Source organism: Leguminivora glycinivorella, chromosome 2, assembly GCF_023078275.1.
Source record: "Leguminivora glycinivorella isolate SPB_JAAS2020 chromosome 2, LegGlyc_1.1, whole genome shotgun sequence".
Classification (NCBI taxonomy): Eukaryota; Metazoa; Arthropoda; class Insecta; order Lepidoptera; family Tortricidae; genus Leguminivora; species Leguminivora glycinivorella.
In genome coordinates, this window is record NC_062972.1 from 22684043 (window position 1) to 22711326 (window position 27284).

The window sequence follows — 27284 nt, forward strand, 5'->3', positions numbered from 1 at the left end:
TACAGACAACATAATTATTTTATTTGAAGTTTTTTCTTCAGACCGCAAAAACAGCACCATACTAATGAAAAATGATATGTATACTTATGTAGTGTTAGACATTTGAATTGAACATATGTTATCATAATACACACAAACACTATTTTAAAACACTGCGTGAATACTACGACGGTTAAGAGCCCGTAGGACCCGAGCTCCTTCTCATATTTGAGGAGAATACACCCGTCGCGCTGTAGAGGCGTCACTAAGGCCGTTCGCACACGCACCTACTCCTCGCCTCAGGTGACATACCTGCAAAAAATTAAATTCATTAAATCTATAATTCTGATTGTACACGTGAAACATGAGTTTGCCGCTGATGAGATGAAGGATTTATGATATTTTGTATGATTTAACTTTATTGATTATTATTACACACTATCGTTTATTACACACTATTTATGTCACACTTTCGTTTTCTATCGACCCCTTATTTGCCAAGAGTGGCACTGAAACTTGAGTAGTTTCATGTGCTCTGCCTACCCCTTCATGGGATACAGGCGTGATTGTATGTATGTATGTATGTATGATTATTATTATTATTTGCCTGAGCGCTTTTGGAGCTCGCATCCTGCACAGTCTCCAATACGTCTGACGATTTCTTAGAAACTGATAAGTCTTCAAGAGGATACTTTGCAATTGTGGTTTTGTACATGGAATTTTCCTGTACTTAAAATATTTTATACCATACAAAATTACAAATGAAGCATTAGATAATTATAAGAAACACATTCGCAAAAGTAATTTTTAAATCAAATTTCTATTGAATATGTCTGATAGCGTGCATTAGGGTAATTTCGAAAGTCACAGAAAAATCACCATTATTTCCATCATCATATCAATATTCTCCTTTCGAAATTACCCGAGCATTTCTGTGCTTCGAAATTACCCCAATGCACCATGCTAAAAGAGTTGACCGTGACGTCACTAAACACAAATTCCTACTATTTCCATAATTAGCAAACTTAAAAAGAAGCTGATTTGTGTGCTACTCTGCGGAGGCGGCACCATAATGTTAATGAAATGCAACTAAATGTACGTATTATGTTTATGACTGTACCTCAGCAGTTCTCGAAAAGTTTATACAAAAATTAAGGGAAAAGTTAAATTTGTTTTTATTAATTCCTATTTTGTTACCAAGATTTTGTTGATAAATTGAGATTTTATTAAGTTTTATTTCGTCATTAGGGTTCTCTAGTATCTATATTTTCTTAATTATAAAAATTATCCTGTATATATCTTACGAAAGTCGAATTATATTACAAAATGTTGGTAACAAAATAGGATCAATTAAAATTTGCTGACGTGGCATTGTACAAAGTTGACGGGAATTGCTGACCTATACTGCCCCGCTAAGCCGAGTGGCGCTATCTCAAAACCAAATGATTTTGGAAATGGAACTGTCAGTTATAGATCCATACTAATATTATAAATGGGAAAGTGTGTGTGTCTGTTTGTTTGTCCGTCTTTCACGGCAAAACGGAGCAACGAATTCGAACGAATTGACGTGAACGAGTTGACGATTTGACGTGGTGATTGATTTTTTAAGTGGATATAGTTGAAGGGATGGAGAGTGACATAGGCTACTTTCTGTCTCTTTCTAACGCGAGCGAAGCAGCGGGCAAAAGCTAGTACTTTATAAGTTATCTGTGGATTTCCGTTTGAGATAGCGCTTTTCGGCTTTAGGAGGCCAGTATAGGGGGCAACGAAATAATGGGCTTTGAGCGTGGAAGGGACATATCTCCGTCTCACTTACCTGTACACCTCCTGACATAATAGCTCATAAGCAGGGAGCGTACTTTTCATGCCGATGACATTAATCTGACATCACGCTCCAAATTGGGTGATCCCAAATAGTTTATTGTAAATTATTAATCATTACTCGTCAATTATTTTAATCATATACAAATTACTTCAAATACAGTAGTCCATTTACATGTGGCATAAATAATACCTACTTGAAATGTGAAACGTGAATAAAATTATTTGATTTGTTTTTATAAATAAATTTAATTAAATAGTATTGTTAACAACACATTACAATAAATACGTAGAAAAGAGAATTTCTCTCTAACGTAAAGCACACCATCCTTCTTGCATTCATTACCATGCAAATAAATTCATAACTTAAAATGATATTGATGACTAATGATTAATAATTAACAATGATACAATTTGTGATCACCCTATATGGAGCGTGACGTCAAATTGATGTAATCGGCACGAAAAGTACGCTCCCTGCTCATAAGGTTCAGGTGGAATGCGGAACTACTGAAAGTACATAAAATTACTAAGTTGTAATGATTTTTTCAATACGTACATAATAAAAGGCATTTGTACGTCAATTTCCATAAGAAAAAAGTAGATAATGTAGATTCTATCTATGAGTACCGATACAATCAAAGCCCATTATTTCGTTTCCCCCTATAGGTGCAGTCATAAACATCATACGTACATATTGTACGTTATACGTAATTACGTACATCATTTTACCATAGTTAGTTGAAGTTCATTATGAAGGCATCGCCGCCGCGCCGCAGAATAGCACACGCTGAATTTACTAAAAGGAAAGTAGACTTCCCACTTAATGCTAGTTAGTTACACTGTCCAGTTTTTGGACAACTATTATATATTATAAGAGTGACCCACATGTCAGTGCGCTCCCTAAGCGTATTCAAGGCTCTCAAATTTGTTGAAACATGGTCTACAATAAATTTAATCGACTTACGAGATTTGTTATTAAGAGTAAAGTCTAAAAAAACCGGCCAACAGCGTGTCGGGCCACGCTTTCCGGCCGTAGTTTGCCGTATTTTTCTCCAAAACTACTGAACCTATCAAGTTCAAAACAAATTTTCCTAGAAAGTCTTTATAAAGTTCTACTTTAGTATTTTTTTTTATATTAGGGTTCCGTAGTCGTAGTTTCGCCATGTCTGTCTGTCCGTCCGTCCGCGGATAATCTCAGTAACCGTTAGCACTAGAAAGCTGAAATTTAGTACCAATATGTATATCAATCACGCCGACAAAGTGCAAGAATAAAAAATGGAAAAAAATGTTTTTTTTAGGGTAACCCCCCTACATGTAAAGTGGGGGCTGATATTTTTTTTTCAAACCAACCCCAACGTGTGATATATTGTTGGATAGGTATTTAAAAATTAGTAAGGGTTTACTAAGATCGTTTTTTGATAATATTGATATTTTCGGAAATAATCGCTCCTGAAGGAAAAAAAAGTGCGTCCCCCCCTCTAACTTTTGAACCATATGGTTAAAAAATATGAAATTTTGAACTTGATAGGTTCAGTAGTTTTTGAGAAAAATACGGAAAACTACGGAACCCTACACTGAGCGTGGCCCGACACGCTCTTGGCCGGTTTTTAGGGTTCCGTAGTCAACTAGGAACCATTATAGTTTCGCCATGTCTGTCTGTCCGTCCGTCCGTCTGTCCGCGGATAATCTCAGTAACCGTAAGCACTAGAAAGCTGAAATTTGGTACCAATATGTATATCAATCACGCCAACAAAGTGCAAAAATAAAAAATGGAAAAAAATGCTTTATTAGGGCACCCCCCCCCCCTACATGTAAAGTGGGGGCTGATATTTTTTCATTCCAACCCCAACGTGTGATATATTGTTGGATAGGTATTTAAAAATGAATAAGGGTTTACTCAAATCGTTTCTTGATAATATTAATATTTTCGGAAATAATCGCTCGTAAAGGAAAAAAAAAGTGTATCCCCCCCCTCTAACTTTTGAACCATATGTTTAAAAAATATGAAAAAAATCACAAAAGTAGAAATTTATAAAGTCTTTCTAGGAAAATTGTTTTGAACTTGATAGGTTCAGAAGTTTTTGAGAAAAATACGAAAAACTACGGAACCCTACACTGAGCGTGGCCCGACACGCTCTTGGCCGGTTTTTTTTTAAACATATTATGGTTCAAAAGTTAGAGGGGGGGGACACACTTTTTTTCCTGTAGGAGCGATTGTTTCCGAAAATATTAATATTATCAAAAAACGATTTTAGTAAGCCCATATTGATTTTTAAATACTTATCCAACAATATATCACACGTTGGGGTTGGAATGAAAAAAAAAATCAGTCCCCACTTGTGTCGCTCAACTTCAAACGTGGGTAAATCCATTTTGCTATAAGGTTAATTATCTTTCAGATCATATTACATTTTATATAAAATAAACCTTTTAGCAGAATGGATTTACCCACTTTTGAAGTTAACACTTTCGCAACCAGGCTAAATTTCGAACAATACCCCAGAAACCGACAGTACCCGATAGTCGGGCAACGACGTGCAACTCAATGCCGGACGCCGCGAACCCGATAGTCGGGCAAGCGGCGGACGCTCAGGGCTGTGCCAAGTAACTTTCGTATACGTGCATAAAATGAAAGAGTGCGTAGCACAATGTCGAAAATCAAATGTTCTAAGTACGAAATTCCGAAAGACATGACATCGAAAATCAAAATTGCTAATGTACGAAATTCCTAAATTCAACAGTGAAGTTAACTCCTCTTCGCGTAATTGTGGCTGAGAGTTGTGCTCATCAACTACTGCATCCTCGCCGAATATATTTATTAAGTCTCGCTCAATGTCATCAGGACCACGAGCATTCGCCATCGTCGTAGTAGAAACAACCAAATTAATTATCAATTCCAATCAGAGGCAAAACCACAAAGTCCAGTAAGAAAGCAGAAGTCACAGTTGTCCAGAAACAAGCCGATAGTCGTCAAAATAAAAATTAACACAACACAACAACGTCCAAAGCACATCACAAACCATTACGGAATGGCTCAGATTGCAAATTTTACACCGTGACCGGTGTGAAAAACCCGAGTCGCTAACTTCAAATAGATATTTATTTATTTATTTATTTATTTATTTAATATTTTATTCAAAGCTACTTGTTTTGCTTCCACGCAGTTGCTATTTTATGACTTACCTATTGTCTTTTTCTGAGAACTGCCGCTTAGAAATTAGAATGTTGTTAGGTTCTTAGTTGAATTTTTTGGTTTATTTTTCTCCGAATTTTGTTTCACTAAAATAATCCTATGAGTACCTACTTTATCACTCTTAAATATTCGTAAACACAAATTAGGTTGTACGATTTACGAAAATTCTAACTCCTATTGATACATACCCGTGTATGCGATTTAACGTAACCAACTAATAAGAATTATTATTTTGTAATCGCATTAGGTAAAGTAAATAGAAATACAAAGTGAATTAATAAATATAATAATCAACTGTACCAACTTTTCGACCACATAAGTACATTATAATCAGAAGACAGTCAGTGGCAGCCCTGAGGTAGCGAAGATGCAAAGCTTGCCCGACTATCGGGTACGTTGGCGTCGCGTGAAGGTTTATAGCTCTTGCTCGACTATCGGGTATGCCGGCATCTGAGTAAAGTTTACGAGTACCCGATTGTCGGGTACGCGGTGTCCAATGTGTTAAGCGGTGTGTGTGTGGATTGAGTGAGCACCTTCCGAAAATAAAAAAAAATATGCTGATCATTTAGTAAAAGTTCTAAAACAATTGTAAAACGAATCTCTGAATTTGTAAAAAGATAAATCAAAAGATACAGCCATTAACATGTGCTCACTCAGTTCTCACAAACTACCAACGAAAACAGTGAATATATTCATTTAACATATAATATTTATATACTAACATTTAGTAAAAAATAGGCCAACCTACCTCTATAAATATTAGATCACCTAGTGACGTATTAAATTTTTTACAAATAGTTTCTTATGCTCACTCAATCCACACACTTTTGAAAAGCCGAATTTTGATGAAAAACATAAGATTTAGACCGCTATTATATGTGTATAGTTTAGTAAAAGTGAAATGGGAATTTGTAAAATACAAAACGAACCACTAACGTGTCAGGTTTTTTTATAATAAATTTTTGTAAGTGCTCACTCAGTCCACACGTTTTGAGAAAGTTAAAAATGTAAATATCTTACGATTTGTAGCACCTAAGACACTCGAAAGTACTTCAACATTTAGTAAAAATTTTTACTAAATATCCACCATCTAATATTTTATATTCGTTGTCTGGTTTTAAAGATATTCAGACATAACTTTTCTCATACAAATGTATCAAGTAGGGTGACCACACTATGTCGGCTCCTGATTTTCCCCACCTTCCCATTGTCATATTGAGATTGGGGAGTTTCGTTCAATTTTGATAATAGTTCACCGGATTTGTAAGTGGGAGCGAGAAAAGAATAACTATTTCTCGCTCCCACTTACAAATCCGGTACGCTCATCTGTTAGCGCGATTAGATTACCAGGTTCTGGTTTCTTACTAGTGAAGTATTATATTCTTTGTTTCTTACCAATTATCATTCATGTCCTTTTTAATGCATGCATGTCGATATGGTTATTATCCTGACGTCGATAAAAATTACACAATACACATCATCACTAGGCCAAGAACATAACCTAAAAACAGTTTGCAGATGGATAATTAATATGGTATTAGTTTAATATTATCAAAATTGAACGAACGAAACTCCCCAATCTCAATATGACAATGGGAAGGTGGGGAAAATCAGGAGCCGACATAGTGTAGTCACCCTACTTGATACATTTGTATGAGAAAAGTTATGTCTGAATATCTTTAAAACCAGACAACGAATATAAAATATTAGATGGTGGATATTTAGTAAAAATTTTTACTAAATGTTGAAGTACTTTCGAGTGTCTTAGGTGCTACAAATCGTAAGATATTTACATTTTTAACTTTCTCAAAACGTGTGGACTGAGTGAGCACTTACAAAAATTTATTATAAAAAAACCTGACACGTTAGTGGTTCGTTTTGTATTTTACAAATTCCCATTTCACTTTTACTAAACTATACACATATAATAGCGGTCTAAATCTTATGTTTTTCATCAAAATTCGGCTTTTCAAAAGTGTGTGGATTGAGTGAGCATAAGAAACTATTTGTAAAAAATTTAATACGTCACTAGGTGATCTAATATTTATAGAGGTAGGTTGGCCTATTTTTTACTAAATGTTAGTATATAAATATTATATGTTAAATGAATATATTCACTGTTTTCGTTGGTAGTTTGTGAGAACTGAGTGAGCACATGTTAATGGCTGTATCTTTTGATTTATCTTTTTACAAATTCAGTGATTCGTTTTACAATTGTTTTAGAACTTTTACTAAATGATCAGCATATTTTTTTTTATTTTCGGAAGGTGCTCACTCAATCCACACACACACGTTAAGCGACACACTTTACATGTACCCTAACAAAACACTTTTTTTCCACTTTTTATTTTACCACTTTGTCGGCGTAATTGATATACATATTGGTACCAAATTTCAGCTTTCTAGTGCTAACGGTTACTGAGATTATCCGCGGACGGACGGACGGACAGACAGACATGGCGAAACTATAAGGGTTCCTAGTTGACTACAGCACCCTAAAAATGATGTGAGGTTGAGATGATTATTTATCAATACATCCTTATTATAGGCTACTTTCCTTCTAGTCAAATCAGCTTCTTTTTAAACTCTCAAAACGAATTTGAATGATTTGCTGATATGGAAATTAAATGAAAACGTGTCGACTGACATCAAGGTCAACTCATATGATCATTATAAATTTCAATGAGACTTCTTAAATAGAAATTGGGTTTAAAAATATGGCAGATTATTTTTAAAGGCAATTTTTATTTAAGTTTTGCTTTGTCAATCTCCTTGCTCTCGTTATCACTACTGTCATTGTCCGACATTTTGTATTTACTGAATAAAAATACAGAAATAAATAAATGAAGAGAAGGGTAAAATGTGCAAGCTAACCAAATTCCATCGGGCCAAACAAGGTGAGTGAGTGCACTGTCGCGATGACACATGGATCTGCAGTTGGAGAATGGCCTGGCACGAAGTAGCGGGGCTCTGGGCCACAACCATCTGAAATGTCCGGTACGTGGGCTATATAAAACAAGTGCAAATAACAGGGAGGGAGGTGCAGAAACAGTTAATGAGAAAACCCAGGAATATTTATGAACACACACAAATAATTTGCAATTAAATGCACCCAAATATCAAATGCTACGCAAACGCTACACATCTCTTAGGTTAATTAAGCTGAGCTCGGACTATCAAAGGGTCATTTTGGATTATTTACGTGACGTTTTTATACTTGGTACACAATAAAATACAAATATAAATGTTGTAGATAAGATACAAATATTGTACTCTCGACGGCTTTTTATTGTCAAGTTGTAATATCAAGCAATCACAACTGACTACATACCTAAGGGTCACTTGCACCACCGAAAATGGAGGGTTAACCCGAGGCTAACCCACCATTTCATATGGAATTTGACAGTCGAAAAGGGAATCAAAATAGACGTATAAATGCACAACTACCTTTCTAAGCTTGAGAAAGATCCGCCGCGTCATTTGCACCCGACGACTGCGTGATGACTTGATGACGTGGCACTGGGATAGACTTCATTGGCCATTGCTCGCAGGCCGGGTCCTGTTATTGATCGCCGACTTGTCCAGGATGGCGGCAGATGATGGGGCATGGGGCAACAAAAAGAACCCTGAACCTGAACACAGTGAAAAATTATATTGAATTAGAATGTTTAAAATAAATCGCGTAATGCGCCATGTCGGTAGTCCGGTGGCGAGCCTTTTTTCTGTAATATGATATCTTGGGGATTCACGCCGATTCAGTGCGCGCCCCGAGACACGCAACGCTTAAGTGGGAACGCCAGAAACCAACCTAGTCCCACAATAAACTCAATAAGCTATCGAATAGTTAACTGCCACATAGGCTGTAAATGGGTAATTAAATAGCAAATCTCACCATTTTTCCGATCCGGTCAGCTAGCTTCAGCTAGCGGATTTATTTCCAAGTTCACACAGCAGCACAGCACGCACGACACGATAGAAGATGGCGGCATTGGCGTCCGCCGTTTTTTTTTTAATTTATTTCCAGACCATGGATACAAGTCCTTCAGTCGCTCGCGGCGCGTCGCGGTCCGGGGTTGCCAACTCTAAAACCGTTCTCAGAAACAGAGGGAAAATTATATTTATAATATTCAGAGCCCGTAACTTTCATAATAATATTATTTAGTTGCGTCACCGTCAGTGGCGAAAATGCATATCGTGATTTCGCTAGGACGGGTATATACATATAAGTTGTATTTAATAAGAAACCCCCTTAGTAATTAGTCTCTGGCATATAATTTATAAGTGTAGGTATTCAAAGAAGAAAATATTAATTTACGTGAAATGATCAATGAAGGATTTAGAAATTACTGACAAATATTATTTTGTATGTTTTAATGTTTATCTTTTAATATTTATTGTGATTTATTTTCAACACGGAGTAAAAGTGTAAAAGCATCTCAAATAAAATAATTATAATGTATTAAATGATAATGCAAGTTTGAATATACTATACTTATGACGTTTTTCAGTACAAAATCGTGCTTCGAAGTTTCGACCCAGCATAATATAATTCGCTTCTCGTTTTTCTTGAAACGAGTTTTAACTTTTTTTTTCTAAAAACATAATTCTTGAAACGAGTTTTAACTTTTTTTTCTAAAAACATAATTCTTGAAAGATTTTACTTTTCACTTTTTGACATTTATCAATGAGGATAGTGAAACCTCAGTGAAACTAATCTCCATAGTGGCATCAACTCCCTTAAAAAGATCTTTTTTACTGAGTAAGGCTTCCCACAGACAGTCTTAAAAATTCATAATCTTAAAAAAAAATTGTATGCAATTGACACTGACAGATCTGTCAGTGTCTTGTCAGTGTCAGTTTGAACTGTCAGATTGCATACAAGTTTTTTTTAAGATTATGAATTTTTAAGACTGTCTGTGGGAAGCCTAACAATTAGATTTTTTTTCAATTGATAGTAACTCTGAAGCTAAGCGATGTCCAAAAAAGTATAAGTAGGTACATGACAATATAGTCTCTAAGGCTCCCCACAGACAGTCTTAAAAATTCATAATCTTAAAAAAAACTTGTATGCAATCTGACAGTTCAAACTGACACTGACAAGACACTGACAGATCTGAACTGTCAGATTGCATACAAGTTTTTTTTAAGATTATGAATTTTTAAGACTGTCTGTGGGGAGCCTAAAAGTGGTCAGGAATACACTGTTAAAATCTTTTGACGACGTTAAAAATATTTAGGGTCTGTTTAACAATGTCTAACTAAAGTATAGCTAATCAATAAATAAATTAACTGCGAGATAAAACATCCCACAGTTTGCGTTTTGGTCCAAGAGCTGGCAGGATTTTTGAGCAGGTCCTTGAGGCAACCTGGAAAGGTGCTCAGATGCTTCTCCAATCATAACCCACATCAGGTCTGCAAGTCTGGCAGCTGGGGAGTGGGGCTTTATCGAGCTATGAATTAAAGATTTAATTTTTTGGGCCCAAAAAAGGTGTTTGAGGCAACCTGGAATTATTAAAAAGTGAAAGTAGAGTTCCTCAGAAGTCGTATAGTGTTCATGCCAGATAATTTGGCCGGGTTCTTCACCGCGCCAGAACCGTGCAAAGTGGTAAAAAAAATCCAAAAAAGGTTCTTGAGGCAATCTGTCATTTTTACCAGTAAAACATGAGGGTCTAAATAGCCATGAAAAAATAATGCCATGACATGAGGTGGGTGGGTGGGTGCCATGACGTACCCTGCCATTCGATCTTGAAAGTCAATTTTTTAGTTTTTCGTAAATAACTCGTAAACGGTGGCCCATAGCAAAAAAATATGTTAAACAGAAAATATCTATATAAAATTTCCTACAAGAAAGGTTATGTACGTTTTTTCGATAGGATCAATATATAAATGGACTAGTTTTTTAAAGGTGCGCGGGGCCCGAGGGCATTTGATTTTTCCAAAAAAAATTTTTCTCATTCCTATTTTTGGACCCCGTTCTTACCACGTGAAAAATTTTAGCGCGCTCGGACCGAAGATAAAAAAATAACAATTCAAAGTCGGCCATTTTGAAATTTTTTAAATGCTATTCGATGGACCTCAGATAACTAACTACATACAACATTAGTTTAAGTACTTTTAACCTTTTTCCTACCGTTACGGAGCTATGGGGATTAAAAAAAACCTCCATACAAATTTCAATCAGTCTTCAAAGGCCACCATTTTGAATTTTTCAAAATTTTGTTTTTGTATACTAATCTTTGGGCGACTGTACACGCATCTGCCAAGTTTCAGTGCGCTCGGACCATTTTGAAATTTTTCAAAAAAAAAGTCGGCCATTTTGATTTTTTAAAAATGCTATTTAGTGGACCTGAGGTGACTGTATAACATTTGTTTTAGCACTTTTCACTTCTTTGTACCGTTACGGACCTGTGGTAATTAAAAGACAAACCTCCATACAAATTTCAATTAGCCCTCAAAGGCCGCCATTTTGAATTTTTCAAGATTTTCTTTTTGAATATAAATTTTGAGGCAACCTTCCACCCGTGTGCCAAATCTCAGCGCACTAGGACCATTTTGAAATTATTAAAAAAAAAGGTCGGCCATTTTGATTTTTTTTTTAATGCAACTTTTTTCTACTCCGAGACCTGTATGACATTTGGTCGAGCACCCCCGGCTATCTCTTACGGTTTAAAAGTTGCCATACAAAATAAAAGTGGCCAATTTTCTCACACTCGTAGCATTTTTAATTTTTTTTTAATTTCATTCGAATCAAGGCCGCTAAGAGATTCAACGACCAAAATTTGAGCACTCTACGTAAAGTCGGCCATTTTGAAAAAAAAAAAAAAAAGGCGGCGTCAAAAATTTCCCAGGGTCCTCACTGCCAAGAATAATGTTATACAGAATTAATCTACATAAACTTTTTTAATATTATGTAGATTAATTCTGTGTAACATTATTTTTGGCTGTGAGCCACCGTTTTTGAGTTATCAACAAAAAACGGCCCATGTAATCTATTTAAAAATACTTTCCAACTAAAAAAATCATCCTAGCGTAAAAACCTATATAACATTTCTTATAGGAAATTTTATGTAGATATTATCTGTTTAACATATTTTTTTGCTGTGGGCCACCGTTTACGAGGTATTGACGAAAAACAGAGCATGTAATCGATTAAAAAAAACTTTCTTACTAAATTATCCATTTATATATTGATCCTATCCAAAAAACGTACACAACCTTTCTTGTAGGAAATTTTATGTAGATAGTTTTTGTTCAACATATTTTTTTGTTGTGGGCCACCGTTTACGAGTTATTTACGAAAAACTAAAAAAAATGACTTTCAAGATCGAATGGAAGGGTACGGCTACGGACCCCACCTCATGTCATGGCATTATTTTTTCATGGCTATTTAGACCCTATCTTTTACTGGTAAAAATGACAGATTGCAACCGAACCCTAATAAAACTTATTATATTATATTATTATTTATTTTTTCCACTTTTTATTTTTGCATCTCAGCAAAAGCAAATTTCAGCGGTTTCCAGTCCAGGACGGACGGGCGGATGGACAGACAGACAGACAAATATGGCGAAACTATAAGGATTCCTAGTTGACTACGAAATACTAAAATAAGCGCCAAATTTGAAACATGGGCGAAGGTTTATTGTGCCATAGAAAATTTGAATTAGGCGCCTTTTTTAAACGACAGTATTTGCTTGGCCATAATTTTCTTTAAATAATTTTATTAATGTAAATGTTGCAAATAATTGTGAAAATAAAGTTATCGAATAATAATAGAGTCTGGCTAATGAAAGTTGAGCCCGAAAAAACGTGGCAATTTCAAAAAAATTGGAGCTGGCAACACATTGATAACATGGTTTCTTTTTTATTAAATCTAATTAATTTACAGCACTTACTTTACTCATTTTTATGGTGTTATTCATTATTATTTATAGATTTCGCTGTTAACTTTTACCGAAATTCGTTAAAGTGACAGTCACACTGACAGATGACAATCGATGATATGACATCCAGAGTTGCTGTTTTAAAAAAATACTGGGTTCAACTTTCATTAGCCAGACTCTACTAAAGCCTGACCAGAAATATATGACTATTATTGTCAAGAGGGCGCTGTTTATTCTGATGTATGGGGTGACATTGCAGTTTAGTATGAAGAATAGTTCTCATATTATATTTCTCTCTTTATTAGGCTCTCAGGCTTTATCAATCTATGACTTTCGAGCCAATTCGTCACTACTTTTAAAAAATTTCGTATCTCACGCTGTTCCTCAAAGTTAAAACGCAGTAAGTCTATATGCATTCCATACATACTTACTACAATTTTCTTTTCATTGATAGACGAAGATATGAGTTTTTTTTTAAAGTAGTGACGAATTATTTATGTCTCCTGATTTTTAGGACACGTGTCTTCTGATTTTATTCAAATTGGACCTGGCAACACTGAAATAATGTCAGAATCTTTTCTTTGACATTATTTACAATTTATATTATTGTACATAATTGGTTTTTTCACTATTCTTAAGCTAAAAAAAACACCTGTTTGTCCTCCAAAGAATACCTTATGTACGTATGAAACATATTCTTTCTTCTAGTATGAATTGTACGCATATTGCCAAACTTCAGGTTTAATTAATATAATATTGTTAATCAAACTACCTCTTCTATTTTGCAGTGGATTCACAGAATGATTGAGGATTTGAGGGAAGCATGTTAAGACTGTGACAATATGGTCTTAAGGCAGCCGGCCTCATTGAGAACAAGAAAATATTCTGCTTCATGTAGCGGTTGTTATTAGGGTTCCGTACCTCAAAGAGGAAAAACGGAACCCTTATAGGATCACTCGCGTGTCTGTCTGTCCCTCTGTCACAGCCGATTTCTCCGAAACTACTGGACCGATTTACTTGAAATTTGGCACACGTATGTAAACCTGTGGCCCAAAGACGGACATGTAATTTAATTAAATGAAATTTAATCACAGGGGTCACTTTTGGGGGGTAAAATTGAAAATTAAAAATCAAAGTTATTAAAACTATATTGTGTTACATATCAAATGAAAGAGCATTTTATCAGCATCTGAAATATATTTTTTTTATATTTTTTGTTTTGGTAATTTAGAAGTAATTTAAGAAAATAAGCAAAAAATGACCATTCCCCCCCTTATCTCCGAAACTACTTAGCGTAAAATTTTCAAAAAAATACACGAGATAGCCCTCTCCCTGTAGATTACAGGAAAACCTATTAGAAATCTACAGTCAAGCGTAAGTCGGACTTAAGAGAAAAAAACTCAGATTACGAATTTCACTCACTGCCGCTGCAAGTAGTTACTAAACGTCTTAAAATTGTGTAAGCGAGTTGGACAGGTATAAAGAAATTCATTTCTGTCTTTTTCCTTTTAGAACTTGTTCAAATTTTTTTTCATTTGTACAAAATGACTTAAGTTCCTACTAAAAAGGAGGCGCTTAAGACTGTTTATAAATTGACTGAGCAAAATTTTATTCAAATCGGTCCAAAAAAAGGTGTCTGTTGACGAAAACATAGAATTTGTGCCACCGAAAGCCCAAATCTGAAGTCCATTTTGCTCTATCTCTTATCGTTTCCGAGATATATACGTAAAGTCTTGAAAGTGCGAAACGTTAACTTTGCCATCATAGTCGTTCAGGCGCTCATGAGTTCTTTGTATGGAAAAGTCGAAAACCGACTCGCACTTGACCAATGTTCATAGAACGTTGTGGTTTTTTTTATTAGCAAAAATGACTTAAGCGCCTTCAGAAGTGCAGGTGCTTAATACCGTTTGTAAGTTAAAGTTAGCTGTGATGGCTCAACGAAGAAAGAAGATTTCAATATCCTACTTATACATATTTCATTAATTTAACTATACAGTTTTTATTACTCAAGCCAAGCGTGACGTTAGCTATTGCTATTGAAAGGAAAACTTGTGTATAAAGCTTGAAACAAATTATGGAACGCGTCTGACGGACGCGGCTGACGACCGCGACTGATAAGCCGATGGCTTGCGTGGGCGACGGTCGCGCGATGGTCGCGCGACGGCGATGCGACGCATACGAAATCAAACCTTATCGATATGGAAGTAGACGATGCGATTAGACGTGAAGGCGACGGTCGCGCGACCGTCGCCCACGCAAGACACGGCGTAAGTGTGCACAGTCTTAAAACATTCAGCGCCTCAGATTGCGGTAGGACATCATCCGATTCATCCGAACGCTCAAGGCCACGTCCACGGTTTATGTCCAATAGTTTGCACAATTCAGTGTCATATTCATTATCTACATAGATCGCGGCAGTGGACGGCGTTCGTCGCGTTTTTAGGCACCGGCCACATCAGAGCGTCGCGTGTCTCGGGGCGCGCAACGGACGTCGGCGCCACGCCACCTGAGTGTAATTCAAAAAGCGTCTCCTCGGTACATTTTGTATAGGAAGGACGTAAGGCGCGCCGCGCCACGCCACCTGGGGCGCGTCTTACGTCCTTCCTATACAAAATGTACCTACTGAGGAGACGTTTTTTGAATTACACTGAGGCGGCGTGGCGCGGACGTCCGTTGCGCGCCCCGAGACACGCGACGCTCTGGTGTGGCCGGTCACTTAGGTGATTATCTGATTATCGATGGACTATCGCATCGTTCTAAACTACCGCGCAGCAGCGCGAACCGAATTAAACTTATGTTGGTTGCAATAAGAGGTAGATTTGTTTAAAAATATGCACACTTGCCACCTGCGGTAATAAAATTTTATGGCTTGCGCGATGATCACATTTATTAATGTCATAACCGCCAATTACTTGCATTGAAATTGAACTTTAATTACTAAGAGATAACGTTGTTTTTGTAAAAAAATGAAAGTAGTTTTTACTACATTGCGAAGTTTTCGTTTGTCAACTAGACGCACACATTTGCAACTAAGCGATCGGACACTTTTGAGTGTCGAATTTGTAGGTGACAGTGTATCTAGCCTCGTGGCGCCGAATGTACTTTCTAAAGTACATAATGGTTTCAATGGAATTTTAACTCTCATAAACAAATAAAATATAATTTCTTTTGTTTATAAAATTTTTCGAATAACTGAAATTGAATTCAATCTCAAGTACAATAAGAATCAAAATTCCCTAGCAAAAATTTTGTATGGTGGGCGCCACGAGGCTCGGGAAGTTTTTAAATTGATGTTATCGCATCGATCTACTGAGGGGGCGGTGCCTACAGTAGTTGTTGTAGTTGTATGCATACCTAGCTCACGCACACAGACGCGTCCACTGGCGCCGCGCCGGTGTCTGCGTGCGCTCTCTGCAATGTCTCTGCAAATTCTATGCACAGCGCAGAATATGCAGAAACCACATGGTGGTCTGTGGCAGAAATTCAATAGACATTTTTAGGGTTTTTAAAATAAGTACCTAGGTACGTGAAGTAACATGGTAAATTAAAAATTATCATTAGATACTTATTTGCGGAGGTGTAAACAATTTCCTTCGTTTTGCCATATATCAATAATTACCTATCTATATTAAATTAATTAATCCGTATACATTACATTTTTACAATTAAGTGTATGAATTATACTTTTTATCGTACGATGTCACGCGGGATTCGCCGCGCGAACTCATCATTCGCGCGCTCGGCTCCCTTCGCTGCCTGCACACGTTCGCTGCTCTCGTACGATTTGATATTATACAGGGTGCCCGGTAATTAATGGACAACCTTTTAACCACCAAGAGGGCACCTTATACTGGTCCAGAAAATCTATGGGATATGGGTTAAATTGTGGTGTAGGCGAGAGGCTGGCAACCTGTCACTGCAATGCCATAGTTTCGTTTTCTTTTAACCCTTTATTTGCCAAGAGTGGCACCTTATATTGGTCCAGAAAATCGACTTTAAGGTTTAGTAAAAGTCGCCTGGTTTTCGAGATTTTCACAATTTTTAAAATTTTAATACCTACTACCTAAAATTTTAAAAAGTGTGAAAATCTCGAAAAGCAGGCGACTTTTACTAAACCTTAATGTCGATTTTCTGTAAGGTGCCCTCTTGGTGGTTAAAAGGTCGTCCATTAATTACCGGGCACGTGCACCCGATATATTTGTCAAGCAATTTCTGACGTAAGAAAGCGCGACTCATTCGCGCAGTCGGCAAACGTCTCTCGTTGTCGTACAATCTGACATTATTCAGCTACCTTTTATCGCTTGGCTTTAGTTCGCATATACAAGAGTACCTATAGGTACTACAAGGTCCAAGGCAAAATACAACAATAGATAATGTATTTAGTAAATAATATTTTTAAATTTAAAAGTGGAAAATGTCTGCCTTGGGTGAGACTTGAACTCACGGCCTCTGAATCGATACTCCAGCGCAGACGTTTCTGCTAATCAGAAGTTAAAATTTAAATAATATTTATTTAGTAATTTCCCGCTAGAAACTTGCGTTATACAATTCTGTATACTTTTTCAGCTACCATAACCAAATTTGGATTAGATTAAAAAAACCTTTAAGTAGATAAAACTTAGAACCTTTCAGATTGTTTTACTCACCCTTTCTGATGTTTACCATACTTATACTTACCCAGTTATTCATAAACGTACACTAAAGTTATCAAGCCGATAAATTTCGTTTGTCCCTTTCCGACGTATTGGTGTGATATAAAGGGACAAACGAACTTTATCGGCTGGATACTTTAGTGTATGAATAAGGGTGTTAAAATTTATAGCTACGAAATTTTACATAAAACACCTACTTTAAAATAAAATAAAAAATGTTGAATTTGGTTAACATTATAAAAGACCTCACGCAAGCTGTGCTAATTAGTTCGCGAATTCGTCGAGAGGTGGCGCTAAACACAATTATGCTATTTATGCTCATTAGAGAACCTATACTTCTAGCCTAGCCCAGTCTTTAGAATTATGTGAGTAACGTAAAAGTTTTGTAGGTACGGAACCCTCGGTGGGCGAGTCCGACTCGCACTTGGCCGGTTTTTTGTTAATATGACATGTCTCGGCAGTGTAGTGACCCTGTGCTTAATTAAGGCTTCAGGCTCAAATCATGGTGAGGGCATTTTTTTATATGATAAACACTGACATTTGTTTCTCAATAAATGTATTATTATACACGGTCAGAGTATAGCAAAAGGACTTAGAAAAATTTGTGAACAATTTTTTTTTGTTTTTATGCAGTACTATTCTAAAACATTACTTTGTTATAGGTAAACCAAAATGTAAGCGGCCGGTTGAAAAAGTAGCAGAGTCGAAAATGGAAATTAATGAGCTGCAGAAGTAAATTTTAGAAGAATAATTCTCTTCTTTGTTGTATCCTTGTGGCTGAGGGACATGACGAATGAGGCCATTCTTTACCAGTGCTCTTCACGCCACTCAATCCTGGGCCCGGTGCATGCTAGCCTGCAGTGGTCTTTGTCAGAGATGTTATTGTGTCTGCCCAATGTGTGCCCATGCTGCCACTTCTTCACTTCCTTGCCGTGTCCTGTGATTATGGGAATAATATGCAAATAAAAACCAACAATGGGCCATCGAAGAACAGGAGAGGGCATGTGGGCCTTAGAGAAAGAGTTGTTAATGTGAAGACTAAATAAATTCAACAAATAAAATCTCAACTATAATACTGTCTTTGGTACACCCGCTACCATCGCGTCAAATAGTGAAAGTGCAGTTCAGTGTAAGCAAAGACAGTGTACAAGATATACCACTCACCTATGGCATTAGTGTTACTAGACCACATTAATACATAAAGACTATTTTTCTAAACTTGTCCAAAAATTTTATTAAAAAGGTGTCGGAACGCCTTACAGGTGTCTCGAGGGACCAAATAGCGGGTTCCTTCTTTGCTCAGAGGTTGAGTCTGGCGGTGCAAAGGGGAAACGCCGCAAGCATTCTTGGGTCTATGCCGGAGGCAGGGGATCTGAGGGGGTTTTTTATATTTAGTTATAACCTGCTTGTGTTAGTTTTAGTCTTTAGGGTTTTAAGATTTAATTATAAGATTAAATATATTGTTCGTAGTTGTTGTTGAATAAGCAGTGTTTGTGTGTCTGACTAACGAAAATATAAATTCAGATTCTAAACGTCTAAACTTGTGTATAGCTCTGTGTTGTCTTAATAAATCCTATTGGAAACGCTGTTGTTGTTCTGATTAGCCAGGCCTAAACGGTACCCTTCACCATCTTATAAGAGTACCAACTATTGGGAACCTGAACCTAAATGACAGTAAGGGTCACTTGCACCACCGAAAATCCGAGGTTAACCCACCATTTTATATGGAATTTGACAGTCCACTAACCTTGAGTTAAGCGGGTGGTACAAGTGGCCCTTAAGGGAACGCTATCACACAATGAAGCTAGGAATATATTGCGCGGACGTCTGCGATTGCACGTGCATGACCGACAATCGATAGTTTGCACAATTCAGTGTATAATCATTATCCAGATCGCGTCCGCGGTCGAGACCCATAATATGTTCCTAGCTTTACCAGTTCCACAATATAATATATCGTCACTACTTTGAAAAAATCTCGTATCTCACCCTGCTTCTCAAAGTTAAAACACAGTAAGTCTATATGCATTCCATACATACTTAATACAATTTTCTTTTCATTGACAGACGAAGATACAAGTTTTTTTTTAAAGTAGTGACGATACAATATTATGTGGTATGTACGTGGCTTGGCCCGAACCCACTGATGCACACGCCGCTACGTATCAGGGAGGCAAGTATGGTCGCCCGATAAATGATAAGATAAAACATCAACATCGTTCATCGCTCGACCATACTAATGCCTGCCAGGGTGCACACGTAAGGCACCGGCCACATCAGAGCGTCGCGTGTCTCGGGGCGCGCAACGGACGTCGGCGCCACGCCACCTGAGTGTAATTCAAAAAGCGTCTCCTCAGTACATTTTGTATAGGAAGGACGTAAGGCGCGCCGCCAAGCGGCGCGGCGCGCGCCACGCCGCCGCCACGCAACCGGGGGCGCGTCTTAGTGACCGGCCACACCAGAGCGTCGCGTGTCTCGGGGCGCGCAACGGGCGTCCGCGCCACGCCGCTTCAGTGTAATTCAAAAAACGCCTCCTCAGTACATTTTGTATAGGAAAGACGTAAGACGCGCCCCAGGTGGCGTGGCGGCGGCGGGGCGCGCGCCGCGCCGCTTGGCGGCGCGCCTTACGTCCTTCCTATACAAAATGTACTGAGAGACGCTTTTTGAATTACACTCAGGTGGCGTGGCGCGGACGCCCTTTGCGCGCCCCGAGACACGCGACGCATAAGTGGGAACGCTGCCTTACGTCCTTCCTATACAAAATGTACTGAGGAGACGTTTTTTGAATTACACTGAGGCGGCGTGGCGCGGACGCCCGTTGCGCGCCCCGAGACACGCGACGCTCTGGTGTCGCCGGTCACTAAGGCCGTTTTCACATTATCCGATCCGAATATCGGATGTCGGAAGGATTTTAATGGAAAGTAAACTGCATGCTGGGGATGAATCTATTGAGTGGTTCGTGATGGAGTCGTTGGATATCCAACATAGGTCTTTCAAAAGGTGTAGGGGTTTGAAATGAAATTCGTCCTTGATGTAACTTACCCTAAGACCGTTTTCACATTATCCGATCCGATATCGGATGTCGGAAGGATTTCAATAGAAAAAATCCAAGATGGCGCCGGTAATGTATGGGATATCGGTCCGACATCCGATATCGGATCGGATATTGTGAAAACGCACTAATACCTACCCACCGAGCAGTAAAAAAACAATCTGAAAAATCTAATAGGTATAGCTCAAAACATCTATTGTGTTTATAATTTGCCCTGATGTTATGCTATTTTGATACGGGTAATATTTATAGATTCTAAAATAGATTCATTAAAGGAAATATCAATTTGTGATAACGCAGCAAAATTATAAAAAATATATTTAAAACGGTCAATGACTGCAATATTGATGTTAAATGTTTAATAAACGTTATTATTTAAAATTGGTGCAACATTGAGAAATTAATTCTTAAAAAAAACAATTGCCGTGACATTGTATTTATAATTACCTGTAATGTTACAAAATAAATATACCGGTTATATCAAAAGGTTTTATTGAAGTAAATCTTAATTTGTGATATTGCAGCAACTACATAAAACCAATATTTCAAGTGGTCAATTGCAGTAATATTGATTTTGAACATTTGGGAAACTTTATGCTACGTATCAGGGAGGCAAGTATGGTCGCCCGATAAATGATAAGATAAAACATCAACATCGTTCATCGCTCGACCATACTAATGCCTGCCAGGGTGCACACGTAAGGCCGTTTTCACATTATCCGATCCGAATATCGGATGTCGGAAGGATTTTAATGGAAAGTAATAAACTGCATGCTGCTGGGGATGAATCTATTGAGTGGTTCGTGATGGAGTCGTTGGATATCCAACATAGGTCTTTCAAAAGGTGTAGGGGTTTGAAATGAAATTCGTCCTTGATGTAACTTACCCTAAGACCGTTTTCACATTATCCGATCCGATATCGGATGTCGGAAGGATTTCAATAGAAAAAATCCAAGATGGCGCCGGTAATGTATGGGATATCGGTCCGACATCCGATATCGAATCGGATATTGTGAAAACGCACTAATACCTACCCACCGAGCAGTAAAAAAACAATCTGAAAAATCTAATAGGTATAGCTCAAAACATCTATTGTGTTTATAATTTGCCCTGATGTTATGCTATTTTGATACGGGTAATATTTATAGATTCTAAAATAGATTAATTAAAGGAAATATCAATTTGTGATAACGCAGCAAAATTATAAAAAATATATTTAAAACGGTCAATGACTGCAATATTGATGTTAAATGTTTAATAAACGTTATTATTTAAAATTGGTGCAACATTGAGAAATTAATTCTTAAAAAAAACAATTGCCGTGACATTGTATTTATAATTACCTGTAATGTTACAAAATAAATATACCGGTTATATCAAAAGGTTTTATTGAAGTAAATCTTAATTTGTGATATTGCAGCAACTGCATAAAACCAATATTTCAAGTGGTCAGTTGCAGTAATATTGATTTTGAACATTTGGGAAACTTTAAGTTTAGACATTGAAGTAACATTGAAAACTTGATGTTTAAAAGTTAATGTTGCTGTAACGTTGCATATGTAATATAGCTAATACCTTGTTGCAGCAATGTAATAAATGAACATTTAAATAACTTGTAATCAAAACATCCTTGCAATATTATAATATTAGTTTTCATTTGTCATGTTACAATAATATAGCACTACTAATTTTCTGAAAGTTTCAAATTACCAATAAGTTGAATGTTGTTGTCATATTTCTCCGACCTTACATTCTAAACTTACAAATGTGAGGTATGTAAACTTACTGCAAGTTATTGTAAGTTTCATGCTCAGTGGGTTAGTACTAGAATATCTGGGCGACCGAGCTTCGCTCGGTTCTATTTTAATATATCACGTCTTTAGATAAAAAAAAAACTCTTATAAATACAAAAACAAAAAAAAAGACAAAAAACAAAAACTTAATTTCTGGCCGGGATTCGAAACCCTGACACCTACGATCTATCTGCGTACATTAGACCGACCTCGTGCGACTGAGCTACGCGGAATCGATGCGCGCGCGGCGAAATTAAGGACCATATTTTACGTTTACAAATGCGAAAGAAAAACTCAAGAAAACTCGATTTAAAATTATCTTTTTTTTCGAATATCTGGCAACATTGACAACCGACCGACGACTGTTTTGTCGCCGTGTGCGCACTTGCATTGAAACCCATAGGGAAGGAGACAGTTGCGTTGCAGGCCTGTCGTCGACCCCTACGACAAAAAAGTTGCGTCGCACCGTGTGCGCACCTTCATACTAGCCCATAGACCGAGCGACGGAGACAAAACTGTTGTGTCGCCCGTCTGCGCCCAACCTAAGGCTGCGCGCACACAGGCGACAAAGTTGCTCGGCGACTTTCGTATTTGTATGAAAAGTTGCGTCGCCTCGTGTGCGCACCTTCATACTAGCCCATAGACCGAGCGACGGAGACAAAACAGTTTTGTCTCCCGTCTGTGGGGGCCCTAAATCTATGCTTAATTTAGGGTGCGCGCCTACGGGCGACAAAGTTGCTCGGCGATTTACGTATTTGTATGAAAAGTTGCGTCGCATCGTGTGCGCACTTTTATACTTACTAGCCCATGGTCGCGACAAAAAAGTCGCTTCGAAAAGTCGCCCGTGGACGCACCCTTTTATAATAGACGGTCAACCAAATCTTGGCACTAAAAAAGGCAGCTGAAAAATTTAGGGCTCACCTCACCGGCGACCTTTAGTACCGTTTCGTAACTAAAAATTGGTAACCAGCTTCGAAACCGGAAAAAAATCCCAATTCGTAACTGGCTTCAAATTGGGACTTTCCCATTACCGATTCGTAACCACGTTTGGTAACCAGCATCGAAACGGGAAAAAGAATCCCGTGTTGTAACTGGTTACAAAATGAGACATAGTTACAACTAGGTTGACTAGGAACCCTTATAGTTTCACTCTGTCCGTCTGTCCATATGTACATCGTCCTAACTTCGATTTGGTAGAATCTCGGATCAATAGCTCGGGCCCAATACGTAACCAGCTACAAACAGGGAATTTTGTATTCCCGTTATGTAGCCAGTTACAAAACTTAATTACCAAACGGTACCTGCACGCTGGCCCAAAACGTAACCGGCTACAAACCGGGAATCTTGATTCCCAATTTGTAGCCAGTTACAAAATTTAGTTACCAAACGGTACTACTCTGGCCCCATACGTAACCGACTACAAAATGGGAATCAGGATTCCAGGTTTGTAGCCGGTTACGAAATTTTGGCTACCAAACGGTACTAAACCACCGGCCAATTGTTTTCATACTTTGGCAGAATCATCGACGAGCCTTAGTCCGTTTTCACATTATCCGATCCGATATCGGATGTCGGAAGACTGATTCAAACTTTCACGATTTTTACACATATTTAAAACGTCGAACACGTCGTCGTAAACGTCGGAGGTTAGTGTTTAAAACATAGTAAATACGCGATTAAGTCCCGTTTGCAATTTTAAATATGGATGTCGGAAGGATTTCAAAGGAAAAAATTGAAGATGGCGGCGTAAATATATGGGATATCGGCACATCGGTCTAGCATCCGATATCGGATCGGATAATGTGAAAACGCACTTAGGCCGTTTTCACATAATCCGATCCGATATCTGATGTCGGACGGATTTCAAAAATGGGATTGGAAAAAATCTAATATGGCGCCTGTAATGTATGGGATATCGGTCCTACATCCGATATCGGATCGGATAATGTGAAAACGCACTTATTATAACACTTAAAAATTAATGCAAATTTATGGGCGAAGGTTTAATTTCCATAGAAAATCTGAATTTCGCGCCATTTTTATGTACCAAGATTTGGTTGACCGTCTGTCTATACAGGCCTAGCACATGATGGCCGCGGGAGTATGTCGCCGCGAGATAGACTACCCGTCCTTATGTCATTAATACAATTAGAAGAAGACGTGGCATCTATCTCGCGGCGACATACTCCCGCGGCCATCATGTGCTAGGCCTACAGTAGTTAATAAACGACTGTACCACAGTATAAACTGTACCGTACGGCGACCTTGGTGCGGTACGGTCATGTGTGAGCCACAGATTTGCAGATTGTGTTAGCCCTTTTATCCTTTGCTTTATCTTATCATTATCAAATAGCCCCTTTTATTCCCAATTGTGTATTTTAGCGTTTATAAAGCGATTCAATACAAATACGGTAATAGCACATCTCGGACACTGGCGATCAAATATATGAAATAGGCGCGTTCCTAGCACACATTCTAAGCTCGTTTAGGTGTACGCGTAACATGCTTGTATGAGTGAGATATGACAGGTTGACTGTTCGCGTTTTTGACAGGCGGTAACTGTGAGGTAACCTAGAGGGGGTGGGCGGCGCTTTCAGAGGGGAGCGGAAGTGGCCATACTGTACGTTAGTACTCTTTATTATAATTTTACTACGGGGTTATTATTTTTTAATCAAATTTTTCTGTCAATGTCTATGATCTAGAATTTCCTAGACTTTTCCATTCCACGTCCATCTTTCATGAAGAGCCAATGCCAAGTGATTGGTTCGCCAATGTGTAAACAGCGGCTCTTATCTTGGCCAAGGGGTTTCACAAAGGGCTGGTGGAACCGTTGGCCATGTGTGTACAGGGGCCATAAAACGCACTGACCAAGAAAAACAGTGGACTAGTATTTTTATCATCATCTACGGATGATCACACAACGCGTACTTTTAACAAGACGCGAGCCTGGGGGTTGACCGTGAGTCAACACGAAGGCATAACGTGGCATAACTCATGTAAGACATGGTGATTCTATTACGAACACATGTTGATATGAACATTAGTTACTGAATGTTATCCGCGAGATAACACTAAGTAAGACGCGCATTCGCGCATATGGGTGAAATCTACACCGAGAGAAATTTGCACAATATGTGTCAAGTTGTTTTTATAAAATCGACTTGTTGATTCAAATATATTGCCGATTCAAATGACAAGTAGCTTGTTGTCTGAACCAAAGAGCACGTAGGTGCTATTTTAACCAAAAAATTTGTTAAACGAACATGAAACTGGTTGTATTTTCTCTCAGTGTACCCACAATTTTGGTACTATTTTTATTTTAGTTTTTATAAAACTAAATTATGGCTTGGTTTTTGTTCTGTTCAGAAAGCACCGTTGCTTTCTCGAACAAGAAGTCACGGAGACCGAAATGGTACATTCCGGACAACCAACTCGATTACCAGGACTCGAATTCTCCATACATCGAGAATGTTCCGGAGATCGATTCTACAATCTATCTCCTACAGCGTTTTCGTCGCTGGATTGCTCATCGACATAACTATTCATATATGAGCGTTTCGCCGACATAACTTTTCTACTGCGAATGATAGACCTACACATTGGTTCGCCGACACGTCTGTTTGACGACTGACTTTTTCATCGGAGTAACTACTCTCCGAAAAAACTTTTGACCGGCGCACGATTCTCCGACAGAACCTTTCAACGGCAGTCGTTTGGTCGAAAATAGTACAGTCAGCTGCAGAGACAAGGAGACGCCCTGCCATACAAATTTGTATGCAGCTGACTGTACATTACGATACAAGTGTTTTAAATCGACACGAGTTACAAAGTTCCTTTTCTCAAACATGCAATGAAATATTGTCTTTACGTTCCTTAAATTGGGCTGGGAAGTATCGCTTTTTGGGCGCAACAACTCGAGAGGACTGTAAAGGGATTTCATATTATTTTTTAGGCCTAGGCCTGCAAAGAAACTTTTTTTATAAAATATTGTCCTTTAGAGCATTTTTTTTTTATTTCAATGTATGTTTGAGAAAAGCACTATACATGCCTCGGCGTGAAAACGGATTCCCGCGGCCTCGTACCCCTCATTTTTCCGGCCTCTGATGTAATGTACTATTTCGCATGAATATCGTATGACGTTTCTAAGTACAGATAGCCCTCTGCAGTTTCCACCTGACCAAAAAATGAACCATTTTGCGCACTAGCGCGGCCAAAACGCACCATCTGTACTGAAATAGTACATTTCGATGCAAGTGCGGAAAAGAGGAAGTTCAAAGTGAGGGGCGATAAATCAAAACACGACCGAAGGGAGATAGGAGGGAGATAATATAGCACCATCTGCACCGATATGGTCGCGCGATAATAGTACATTACATCAAAGGCCGGGAAAATGAGGATTTCCGGATAGGGATACGAGGCATGTATAGTGCTTTTCTCAAACATACAATGAAATAAAAAAAAAATGCTCTAAAGGACAATATTTTATAAAAAAAAGTTACTTTGCAGGCCTAGGCCTAAAAAATAATATGAAATCCATTTACAGTCCTCTCGAGTTGTTGCGCCCAAAAAGCGATACTTCCCAGCCCATTGTAAGGAACGTAAAGACATTATTTCATTGCATGTTTGAGAAATAGTACATTACATCAGAGGCCGGAAAAATGAGGATTTCCGGCCAAGTGGGTATATAAAGGAGTACGAGGCCGCGGGAATCCGTTTTCACGCCGAGGCATGTATAGTGCTTTTCTCAAACATACAATGAAATAAAAAAAAAATGCTCTAAAGGACAATATTTTATAAAAAAAAGTTACTTTGCAGGCCTAGGCCTAAAAAATAATATGAAATCTCTTTACAGTCCTCTCGAGTTATTGCGCCCAAAAAGCGATACTTCCCAGCCCATTTTAAGGAACG

The 27284-nt window shown here is 37.9% G+C and overlaps 3 long non-coding RNA genes across 3 annotated transcripts; 2 read left to right on the plus strand and 1 right to left on the minus strand.

The window, feature by feature from the left end:
• Positions 1 to 9196, minus strand: LOC125242286. Its single transcript, XR_007178841.1, has 4 exons — positions 8889 to 9196; positions 8444 to 8628; positions 7871 to 7981; positions 1 to 291 (listed from the first exon to the last, which is right to left on the minus strand). It is a non-coding gene; the product is annotated as an uncharacterized LOC125242286 (long non-coding RNA).
• A 3877-nt stretch (positions 9197 to 13073) lies between these two features.
• LOC125242348 lies at positions 13074 to 13752 on the plus strand. Its single transcript, XR_007178855.1, has 2 exons — positions 13074 to 13558; positions 13668 to 13752. It is a non-coding gene; the product is annotated as an uncharacterized LOC125242348 (long non-coding RNA).
• Positions 13753 to 17962: 4210 nt separating this feature from the next.
• On the plus strand, positions 17963 to 19117 carry LOC125242347. The gene is made up of 2 exons (XR_007178853.1): positions 17963 to 18036; positions 18194 to 19117. It is a non-coding gene; the product is annotated as an uncharacterized LOC125242347 (long non-coding RNA).
• The last annotated feature ends 8167 nt before the right edge of the window (positions 19118 to 27284 follow it).